At 45.9% G+C, this 12,797-nt stretch overlaps 1 long non-coding RNA gene across 1 annotated transcript; it reads left to right on the forward strand.

The window, feature by feature from the left end:
- Positions 1-3,409: 3,409 nt before the first annotated feature.
- Positions 3,410-7,681, forward strand: LOC307245429. Its single transcript, XR_013844675.1, has 3 exons — positions 3,410-3,543; positions 7,184-7,350; positions 7,482-7,681. It is a non-coding gene; the product is annotated as an uncharacterized lncRNA (long non-coding RNA).
- The last annotated feature ends 5,116 nt before the right edge of the window (positions 7,682-12,797 follow it).

Below are 12,797 nucleotides of genomic sequence, written 5' to 3' on the forward strand. Positions count from 1 at the left end.
CTGTTATTGAAACATGACAAGGCCCCTTTTGGAACTTCAAGACAAGAACTCTCGCCTTTATGATCAATTAAACGTTTTCATTGGCATCATATGATGTCCTGCACCAGGAAAATATACCTTGTGTAGTGATTTATTTCTACAGAAAAAAAAATGTTATATTCATATTTATTTCACACACACACACACACACATACACACACCTAACCCTAACCCACTAACTTTTTGTCGGCAAGGTTTAAGCCAAATGTTAAACCACATGACATGAGTGTCGTAAAAGACTAAAGACTGTACAGCTTTTCGGGGGGCCGCGGGCGGTCCAAGAAGGGGCCATGAAAAAGTTTGGGATGCCCGGGTTTCAATCACTAGGGGGCAGACTCCACCTTCAGCAACCCTGCTATTTTAGCTCGGATCACAATACAATGAACTGACCAGGGATGGAGATGTTGCAGTGTCTGCTCAGGACATCACACACACACACACACGCACACACACACACGCACACACACACACACGCACACACACACACACACACACACCAGCATAATCACTGGTTTGAGTCACCAAAAGAGTCTTGCAAATTTGTACTGAATGACAGAGAATGGGTGGCTTTGCAGATATAAGAGATACAGCTGAGTCATTCTCACCACTGTACTTCATTGTGGACAGAGAAACAGAACATAAGACAAAGGCATGGAGCATGGACAACAAAGCATAGAGGAGTTCTCATATGGTTTCAATGTACGCACTGAAGTCACGGCAAGTTTATTCATGTCGCCTTGAATCGCAGCACAGTCCTCAACATCATCCTCTCCTCTGAACCTCCTTAAAATGCAAGAAGACTCGAGACGGGGTCACAGAGAGAGGGAATCCTCCTTCCAGGACGTCCCGGTTGCAATGGACGCCAAGTGGGCAACAGAAACAAGTCTTGTCTTTTTTTATTTGAGTTTTTGGAGACACCTTCTCCGAGATTCTCAAAATCGCTACAGCTACGGCTCCCACTCCTTCTTATAATTGGCCCAGTCAGAGGGTCTGGACTCTCTCCGAGTTCTAGCAGCGGCAGTTAAAGCTGCCTTCACAAAGACGGCGTTTGATTCCTCCTCCACTATCTTCCCCGGAGCCGACCTAACTCCCGAGCGCCGCACCGGAGGCACAAAACACACAACAGCAACAACACCACTTAATCACTGCATTGCACCTTGAACAAAACTGCAGCGGCGAAAAGGGGAAATTGTGCAACATTCATTCTCCGCCAGTTGGGAAGGAGTATGAGAACACATCCATCAATAACCTTCACAAAGTTGAAGGTAAAAACGAAGGAAGAAGCTCCTGAGTCTTGTCGTGATACGTCGAACATCTCAGTAAACGCGGCTTTATATTTAAATCGCAATCACATGCACTGAACACACAAAATGGTGACACTGCTTTCCCAGGTCTGTTTTGCTTTGCTTTGCTTTTGCTCACCTATCATCCCTCCGATCCCCAAGAAAGAAGCTTTACCTTTCACTGGGCACTTGCATGAGAGGCAATAAAACACACACACACACACACACACACACATACATACACACCGCTTGTGCAGTCCATCACAGAGGCCTGACAGCGTCATGGAGGTTAGGGGTTTGAAGTGCCATGATGGCGCAGATGGGGTCTTGTGAATGATTCAAACACACACTAACACACACGCACGCGCGCACAGACACACACACAGTTGGATGAAATTGAGTCTATTGTCACCCAGCATTCCTTTGACACGCTCCTGAACTGTGCGAATAGGAATGACAACATGCAAATGTTGAAATGTGCGATGCGATTTTTTTATGATAAGGATGAGAGACACCATTCATAAATAAATGCAACGCAATCCACAAATCTGTATTGAGATTCGTGAATGCAAAAACACAAAAAGATAAATATCTCTCTCTCTCAGCAAATTAATGACGTCTCACTGGTGTTGCGTAAAACGAAATAAATGGAGCATCCGTACGACTAGAGACGGCTCATTATGGTTCTTGTGGATGGCTTTGCTTTTTTCTTTTATTTGTGACGCAGTATTCGCGTCGGGAGATCTGTCGCAGTTGAGGGAGGGAGGCTGGAGTGGGGTGGGGTGGAGTGGATGCACGCACTCGGACTTGGACCGACTTGGACTTCATGACATTTTATTTGTGAACTGAGAATTCCTTCCATAGTGTCCGGTTGTCACAGGTTGCTCTGTGACGCATCGGCGTCGACTTCGCTCGTCGGCGGATGAGCAACCGACGGCACGTTGACACTCAGATGTACGCACGCACTCCCACGGGTACTGACGCACAGACGCACAGAGACGCACGCGCGTCGCCTCGTGGGTTCATTTGGGTTTCCGCGAAACTCATCGCTCTGCGTCATGCTACGTCACTTTCGGATGGAGCAAGATTTGGGTTTGGGTTGGGATTTAAAAGAGACAAGTAGTTGAGTGAGTGAGTGAATGACTGAATGGGTTCACTAAATTAAGAAAAAAACGGTAAGAAACAGTAAATCACACACACACACACGTACAAAATGTAAAAAACACACGTCACACGTGTACGCACGCAACTAGCCCACGCTCCACCACGGCCCATTCATCAGTGTCCTCTAGGGAACATACACACACACATACACACACATTAAAATGTCAATTTCCTTCCAATTTACAGGTGATGTACTTTATGTTTCAGGAAGAGGGCAAAGTAAGTTGAGGAGGTGAAATCAATCACCCCCTTTCTGTGCCCCTCCACTTCACGACAACGGGCCGCCTGGTCGAATATTTTCCACATGTGGTCATGGTAGGGGGTTGGGGGGTGGGGAGGGGCTGTGCAACCGTGCACGACCAAGACCGAGCAAATGTCAAGAGCATACAGGTGATCTTCAGCAATTGCCTGTTTTCTCTAGCAGATGTCAAGCAGATTCAGCAGATGGACAGACACACACACACACATACACACACATACACACACACACACACACACACACACATACACACACTCTGCCCACTTTTCAGCAGCGCAAGACTCGTCTCCAAGGTGACGGAAGACAAAAAAGAAGGCCCGCTGTAGTCACAGCTGGTCTCTAGTGAAAGAGAGGTGGGGGTATATAGAGAGTGAGAGAGGGGGAGAGAGAGAGAGAGAGAGAGAGAGAGAGAGAGACACACAGCGAGAGAGAGCGGGAGAGGGAGAGAGCGAGAGTGAGAGAGAAAAGTGTGAATGAGCGTCGGGGGTTACGGACAGAGGGTGGGCGGGAGTTTTTGGGGGTGACGAGGGGTAAAAAAAAAAAAGAAAAGACAACTTGAGCGTGTGAGCTGGCGAGGGAGAACCGGGGAGGAAGGAGAGCGAAGGAGGTGGAGACAGAGGGAGGAGGCTGTGGAGAGAGAGAGAGAGAGAGAGAGAGAGAGAGAGGAGGAGGGGGGACTGTTCACAAAGAGCCGCTCACATTCAGAGCTGCACAAGGTGATCGTGCTCCGGAAGAAACCGCCAGGGACCGCAGCGACGCTCTCTGACCGAAGTTGTTTCCACACTCCACACACCGCAGGTAGGAATCCCTTTTCTGACATTCAACGTTCCGATGAGAATCTTCGGGGGCCCGGTCGCACGTTTCTTCCGACGTCTGACGTGGGGAAAACGCCGCCGCCGAACAAGACTCTCGACGCGAGGACGAGTTGCATGGATCTTAGAAAAGTAACAAAGGCGATTTTGAAAGGACTTTGACGGCGCAATGGGGCTTCTTGACCAACGTCATGGACTTGTTAACCTCATGGTTTTACTTCTTGATCAACCTCAGTGTTAAGAACTCCTTGGGAAGTTCATTGGACGTCTTAACCAGCGTTGGCGCGTCAACTCTCCTCGCCCGGCTCACTTCGTCCGTCTCAGGCTGGAGGACTTGGCGGTGGCAAGTTATGCATCCATGCTGACCCTTGGACAAAATATTCTCAGAGACAAGGGAGGTATTCTCTTCGTTAATGGGATTATCGTCGGCATGTCTGGTCTCTTACTCCGCCCTGCCACTTATGAAACAGGATCTGAGGAGGGAGGACAAGGAAAAAGGGAGACCGGCGACGCACGCACCACATCAATCCCGCCCGACGACGGTGACACAGTAATACGTTGGGAGGAACGCAATCCAAAATGGTCGGCGTGATCACGGTGTATTTGTTTTGGAAGTTGTCCGTCCAAACTGCGGTGGCTGTCGTAGGTGTTTTCTCTCCCGTCCTGACAGCTCACCCAACGGATAATTTCATCGGATGGGGCGCAAGCTCAAACTCAAAACATATATGTCCCCATTATGCCGTCACAGAGCATCTAACGCTCAACACACTGGTTCAGGTATTCTAACCGGCTGCCTTGAACGTCCTGTTCCGTTTGTTGCCCGCTCGCAGCGTCGTCTCCTCGTCTCTCATACCCCCGGCCACCGCACGCATCTGCTGCGGCGCTGATAACAGGCCTGAAATGCCAGGGCTGAAATAGTCAGGCGTGTATATAATTAAACCATAGTGGGCAGGGCGGAGGCTCCTCCACTGTATATATACACCCAGCGTCTCGCAGGGGGTCACCGAGGCCGCCCAAAAGCACACAGAAACACATGGCTCGGAAGGCTATTGAGGCATTTGCCTCACCGTCACCAGTTTCCTGTAACTGAGAATTCTTGGAACATGCATTGTAAATGGGGAGGGGGGCGTCGTCACATGATAGGTGACGTCTTTGTGACATCACAACTCTCCCCCCTATAAAGCTGAAGTGTTGGTCGGTCAGTGACACACACGGGTGGTGCTCCCTCCTCGACGCGGTGAGGAGGGGGGACACAGGTGCCGTCAGTCGCACACACACACACACAAGCACGCACGCACACACACACACACACACAAGATATACCATTTAGAAGCAGAAGAGGGCGTGTATATGTAACAAAACAATTGGATGTGAGTGGCTGTTAAAACTCCAGAACGAGGCAGAAGACGAAGAAGCTGCCATCACCTTAAAGATCCATCTGCCCTTGTCCCTTTTTCCACTTATCTTAACTTCCATTTCAACTCTACATATTACCGGGTAACGATCAGATGACCCTAATGTACTATCCCTTTCCTCCGTTCACATCTATTCTAGTTGCTCTTCCATCATTCAGACCACTCCCCCCCAGCCATCCACCACCACCACCACCACCAAATCACTATGTGCATTCAAATCTACACATCCATATGATCGTCCCATTTCCCTGGCCCTCAGTTTGCTTCAAGAAATCTAAATTAGTAAGTCCAATGCATCGTTGAGAATAACAAGCTACTACCATTATTCTGTGTTCCATCCATTTCAACAGCTACACTATCCTCCCAAGAATACTATACAAAAATCTAAATTGTGTTCAATGAAGGCGGCAGAGCTGCCCCCCTCCCCTCTCTTCTCCATCCCCCCCCCCCCCCCCCACACACACACACACACACACACAGCTGAGTGCATGGAGGAAGTAGAAGATTTGAATAATGGCTTGAAAAAAAGTTGGATAATGGAAGCTGTAAAGGGAGGATGGGAGACTGAGGACTGAGGGGCGTAGGGAAGCGGGGAAGTTATATAATGAGGGCTGGGTCGAGGGAAGGCTCCCACCGAGCTGAAGGATGCAATAGTGGTTACCTACAAGGAAACCAGGGAAAGATCCAACTCGAGCAGCCAACTACAGACCTGTAGCCTTAACCTTTCTGCAAAATAACGGAAAGAATGATTGCGGATCGCTTGTTGTTTGTTTTAGAAAAAGGTGATGGCGCCGCGCTAGAACTGATTTAGTGAAAGTAAGAGGTACTATGGATTAAATGAGGAAAGCACACATTGGCAAGGGATCGGACGTGGTAGAGTTTTTATTTATGCTGAAAAAGCATACGGCGAGGAGAGGGAAGGAGGACAAGGGCTGACTAATAAAGCATTTCACTGGATTGGAGATTTTTTAAAACATGGCAGGACAATCCGGGTCAAAATTGGATCGGACCTATCAGTGGGATGAGGTTGAAAACATCACAGGGAAGTGTGATCGGTCCGTTACTATTTAGTGTTATGGTCGACGATGTGTTTGATATGCATGTTTGATATGTGTGGCGAAGAAAGTCCAAGAATGAAATAATGAGGTAGAAAAGTGGCTTCTAACGCAGGGATTTAAGTTTTAGGAGAGTGGACGGCTTTATGATTTTTTTAAAGGTCGTCTTTAATTCAGGGCTCAGCGTATAAACCAAACGGGATCAAAGTGGGAAGAAAGCCTTCCGACCTTGTGTTCTTGTTTTAACCGTGGCTCACATCCAGTTGTAATGTTGCACTACTGCAGCTGTCACCAAGCTCTATATCCTGTGTCCTCCTTCTTCCACTTCTTCTTCTTCTTCTTCTTCGGGAGCTATGTAGCTGTCCAATATGATCATTTGATCGGATGATCGTCAAGCTCCAACTCAAAACAATCCGTCCCCGTTAGGCTGTCACAGAGCGTGATACTCACCCAGTCTCCCCCAGCCTCATTATTACTCCTTATCTCTCGCCCGTCCCGCCCCCCTCCAAGGAAATAACACGCACTCGCACCAAACTTCGATAGCTTGCCCACACACAGCTGCTGCTTCGCTGAGTCTGAAATGCCAGGACTGAAATAGGCCTGTGCATATTTAAAGCGTAGTGGGCTTTACTGTTTACACTGTGTAGTCACACACACACACCCACGCACAGGTACAGCGTAGGTGGTTTACTGGGATATCTAGAAAACCTTTAAAAACAAGTTTGGTTGAAACAATGTTGACTTAAAACAGCTCTATTATTTATTTGAATCATGAGAGTAAATCCGGAGGTGCATATAGAACATTTAAACCATGTCTTATTAAAGCTGGCGGGTATTCACGTGTGTTGTCCTTTAAAACCAAACATGCACACACACACACACACACACACACACACTCGCACACACACACACACAACACACACACACAACACAGAAATTTCGGGAGAATTGATGCTGATACACAGTAAAAAAAAAATAGGAACAAGGGATCTAGTCGGATTCTAAGGCATATATGTGATTACAGGCCGTAATTGCAGTGTTCATTGTACAAAATTGCACAGTAGATTCAGAAGCAGGGTGGAGCTGCAGATTTGATTTTAGAGTTCAGAGGAAGAAACAAAGTTGTTTCCATACCATGCATCCCTGTGTGCCCCAGCTACAGCAGCGTGAGCCTCGCGTGACCCGCACAGACACGTCGGGTCAGGATGGATTTTAAAGAGGAGGCGCTGGCTCTCCTTCACGAGCTGTGGGCCAAGCTGCAGGGTCTCCCCCAAGCCAGCTCGCTGGAGCTGGGGGCTTTCATCATACTCTTCTTCTTTATTGGTGAGCCGCAAAGACATTTTTCGAAAATGTTAAAAGCCAGATGAGCTGAAAAGACAGCAGATATGAACCTCTACCCCACCCATTCACCCCTTCTCCCCCATCCACCTTTTTTTCCCCGCTTTCTCTTCCAGCCGCTTTTCTGTTCATGATCGGAGTGTCCTGCTTCCATGGCTGTTGCAGGAGGCGACCGCGCCAGAGATCCAGAGTGGAGCCCCTGGATCTGTCTGACCCGTCAGCACAATACTACAAGATGTACAACATCCAGCAATTCAACAGTCCCTAGATAGAAGATGGCATATGCAGTAGCTACATCAACGGCAATGCACTTTCCCGTTCCATGGCAAATGCTGTGAATTCACTTTGGGGGGGTGGGGGGGTGGGGGGTGAGATTGAGCCAAGAAGGGAATAAGAAGGAGCTGCATCCGGCTGGAATATCTCTGGAATCGGAGAGAGAACGCCGATACCAACCGCTCAACTGTGCCATGGAGCCCGCCTGAGGAAACTACGTGAATCAGCTGACGGGCACAATCAATCAAGATTGATTCACAGGCCAACGTAGGCCAAGGCAATGGAACTGTATACCGCTGGACTGCGGCCATTTCTAAGAACAAAAGTTCTATGCTTATGGAGGAGGGATCAGATCTAAATGTCCTTCAATGGCAGAGTGAAGAGACTCATTGCAGATTCAGTGGTTTTGTATTGTTTTCTGTTAAATATGATCAATATGTATTGTGTTCAGTGTTGTATTGGATGGGTGTGCAAGAAAACGCATCCCCCTTTTGAAAAACATTGAAAAAACATTGTAAAACTTATGGTAATTTACATAATTGCCTGGGTCATTCAAGATGAATTAAAAAATATATTTTTTTTTTAATTTCAATCTATTAAGATTAAGATGTTTCCTAATGTATGAAATAAGCTGGACCACAGAGTTCATGTTTAAGCTGCTTAAAGCAATTGTTTTATTTGTGTTTTACTTGTTGGTGTAAGCCAAATATTGCCATACTGTAAAAAGCTGAATCAATTTATAAAGTTTATATAAAATTGCAGTTGCTTTGGGCCCCCTGTGCACACCCCACCATCCAATTTGTAAAGTTTTAGGTGTGTTAATACAACTGTATTCTACTTCAAATGTAACACGTTGCAAATATAACAAACCACACTTGGGTTACTTGTGCCCTAATATTCTTATTGTATCAAGTAAAGACCATAAGCCCCCCTAGCTCTGCTGGTTCAGTTAACAGATTTCTAGTTCACAAAAAAAATTTGCACTCGGAATGCAGTTAAATACCCCCCCCCACCACCACACACACACACACACACACACACACACACACACACACACACACACACACACACACACACACACACACACACACACACACACACACACACACACACACACACACACACACACACACACACACACACACACACACACACACACACACACACACTTTAAGGTCTGAGTGTTGTCTTGGCTGTGGGTCTGTTGGTTCCCATTTCTCAGCTAAATGTGCTGGCTCTATCCAGCCAAGAGCTCGTCTCTTCAGAGGGCAATGGGTGATTGATTTATTTTTTTTCTAATCATTTTTTTTCGCCTTGTACATTTATGAGGAATTTGTTCTGGTGAGGTGAGGTTTGGTGCATTTCACTAGAGACGATTAGTATATAAATAATAAAATAAAAAAGTACAAAAAAATACATTTATATACTTTATATAAAAATATATACAAGTAGTGGGTGCAGTAGTCTGTGTGTGTGTGAGAGGGAGACAGTCAGTGGGGGTAGGTGGCAGCAGCAGCGTGTGTGGGGTAGCAGTAGTGTGTGTGAGAGGGGCAGGTGTGTGTGTGTGTGTGTGCGTGTGCGTGTGCGTGTGCGTGTGCGTGTGCGTGCATGCATGCGTGTGCGTGTGCGTGAGAGACATCTAGTGGGGGGCAGTAGTGCTTGTGACAGAGTGGGGAGTGGGGGCAGTAGTGTGTGTGTGAGAGAGAGACAGTCAGTGGGGGGCAGAAGTGTATGTGACAGAGATAGTGGGGGGAGGGCAGTAGTGTGTGTGAGAGAGACACAGTCAATGGGGGGCAGCAGTGTGAGAGAGAGACAGTCAGTGTGGGGTTTGTTGTGTATTTAAGAGAGAGAGACAGTCAGTAGGGGGGGCAGTAGTGTATGTGAGCATGAGATACATTCGGTGGGGGGGCAGTTGTGTGTGTGTGTGACAGAGACAGTCAGTCAGGGGGTTGAAGTGTATTTTAGAAAGTGAGACAGTCAGCGGGGGGGGGGCAGTGGGGTGTGTCAGCGAGAGAGACAGTCAATGGGGGGCAGTAGTGTGTGTGAAAGATAGTTGGGGGGTGTGAGAGATAGGGTGGGTAGTGAGTGTGAGAGGCAGTTGGGGGTGTCGTGTGTGTGAACAGTTGGGGGGGGTAGTCTGTGTGAGAGAGTTGGGGGGTGTAGTGTGTGTGAGAGACAGTTGGGGGGGTAGTGTGTGTGAGAGGAGGCTGGGGCGGTAGTGTGTGTGAGAGACAGTTGGGGGGGTAGTGTGTGTGAGAGACAGTTGAAGCGGGGTAGTGTGTGTGAGAGACAGTTGGGGGGCGGTAGTGTGTGTGAGAGACAGTAGGGGGAAGCAGGGGGCCTGCCAGGTGGCAGAGTCCCAAAAAGGGCGGTGTCCGGGGTGGGAAGGGTGGGCCGCAGTCCTCCCACGCCCACCTCAAGGTCCTGGAGGCGTGCAGGTCCTGCAGGGAAGGGAGGAACCTGCAGAAGAAGCATTGATTCGCTGCAGCGACGAGACGGCGACGAGAAGGTGAGGACACGAGCGACGTTCAGGCCTGCAACAGGGTTTTTGTTTTGTTTTATTATTACTTAAGTTGCCAGCTTATGTTTATTAGCGGTATGATTGTGTGGGACCACCATTAATATTTCTTTGTCTTGTTATATTGAACTTCAAGTCATATTTGTGTAATGTAAATGAGGTTGACAGGTTATTTATTTTCTTTATAATACGACTGTTGAAACAGGTAAACGTCCTCCAATTGGCACCCTTGAGTTAAATTTATTATTTTCAACTTTCTGTTTCTATGGTAAATATTGTTAATTTTGATGATACATACCTGGTTCATTATGTGTAACTAGATAGGCCTGGTATTAAGGGTATGTCATAAACACAGTCACACAATAGTGATCGTTATTTTGAACTAGGTACAAGAGAGACCACTAGAAATATTGGGTTAATTGTTGCATAAAAGAGCCCAGGCCGTTGCTCATAGAACACTTAGGGTGTGAACGTTCCTAAATAAAAAAAATGTTAATTTTGTAAATATTTATTTAACCATTTTCACTTCCAATATATTCATATTAAATAAACTCAACTGTGTTGTCTTTTAACCATGTAAGATGTATTCTTAAACATTTAACAAATATTTTAATAAACGATGGTATTTATCTATACTGTGAAAATACATTCTTTATTGTAATGGTTCAAAACATATGAATGATATTATATTTATCAATTGGCAACAGATTTTTGTCTTACGTGACATTACGCAACATTTCTATGTTTCGCAGAACACAACGGAAAAAGCATTCCCTCTCCTTGCACAGTAGCTTAACACTATCACGTGTTCCCTGCGTGATCCTGACGTATTGGCTTTCAACACATTAATATTTCTTCTAACAATGAAAAACTCTTTTAAACGCAAAATGATGGATATAGGAAATAATTATATGAATTAAATCATTTATATAAAATATATAATAGAAATTGGAATATATATTTTGACATAACTTGTTTTTTATGTCCATTATAAATACACAATATATTTTATCAAATAAATGTTATCAGTATATTCAATGTACTGTATTTGTAGACATTATTCAATCGTGAAAGGTGGAGAAGTTGTATGTATTTAATTGAAATATTAAGTGTGGAAATACATTTGTGGAAGGTTTCAGCAAAGTTTCCAAAATATTCCACTTTTGGCAACAAATTTCGAACTGATGACAGCTCCCACGTAGCTTGGCATCACCAGGCCGATTCGTAATGCGTATAAGTCTGGATTCTCTGAGTTAATTCTCAATTTCCAAGGGGCGTTACCAACAAGCGCAGACCAAAATGTCTCTAGACTCAATTGGATCGACCTATAACCAATCAGAGCATTGGACAGACCTACAACCAATCACAGCATCGATATTTTGAAAATATAGCGTCCAATTTGTTTAATATTGTTGCTGACGTTCCACGTCAGCGGCAGCCATCTTGGTAAGGTGCTTCAACGGCTCTGATCTGCATGGTCGTGGCATCAAAACCGCCCCATATTTGATAAACAGTTCTGAGTGGCCCGACCCTGGTGAGGTCGGCTGTAAGTCGGTTTGAATGGGAGGGTTGCCAGACGTATTCTGCCGAGCAATTGAAACATGGTTCCCAGGCAAGCTCTCACAGCAATCACATCGACATATCCCCACAGGACCACCACACTTTTGAAATTTCTCCAGGAATTGTTAATAGTTGTAAATCTTATTATTATTATTATAAAGCCAAGTATTGCTGTGTTACTCGTCCCACAACTTTCGAGCCACATACACAGAAATACATCAATCCGGCCCACCCGATCCTAACGAGTGTGCTATAACTTTGTGGAAAGTTTGGACCAGCAGGGTACAGAATGTTCCACTTTTTGTGCCCAAATGTGCGTAAAAACCCAAGTCGTCATGGAAACACATGTCAACATATCAGGAGAATTCCCCAGACATGCACATACATACACACGCGTACGCACACAGTTGCACTCACACGCTCACACCCACCCACATGCCCACACCCTGCACACAATTACAATTTTAAAATTGTGCAGTTCCTCATCTTATTCGTATTAACGACAAATTTTGCCGCGCTACTACTCCCACAGTTTTCCAGCCACACGCAAAATATATCAAAACGACTGTCTCGATACGCGACCAGCGTGTGGAAGGCTGTGGACAATGGTTTACGAAATATACCGCTTTTTGTGGCAGAATTTTGCCGGGGTTTTCGGCGAAACCCAGTTGCCATGGAAACACATGTAAACCTATTAAAGGGAATCCCCCACAAGGCTGTGCCAAAGAAGCATACACCGAAGAAGGTAAAATCTCACCAGGGATTTTCTGGTATTACATTTTATTATATTATATTATAACTGTTCAGCATATCAAAACTTCTCTCCCACTAACCTCTTTTTATACGGCCTGTTGCATGAGTGCATGAGGTCTGCCAAAAAATAAACAAATTTTAATTTATTGATCAAACCTGTTAATTTAATCTAAATTGTGAGAGAGACGGAGCTATTGTATGCATACCTGAGCACCAGGCCTCTCCTTTACCTCCAGCACTCAACATTATCGTTAAACATTAACTCCGTTTCCACCGACCCGGGCAGAATTCCAAGGTACGGAACACAAACCCAGACAAAACAAGGCCG

The sequence above is a fragment of the Zeus faber genome (assembly GCF_960531495.2).
Source record: "Zeus faber genome assembly, chromosome: 20".
Taxonomy (NCBI): Eukaryota; Metazoa; Chordata; class Actinopteri; order Zeiformes; family Zeidae; genus Zeus; species Zeus faber.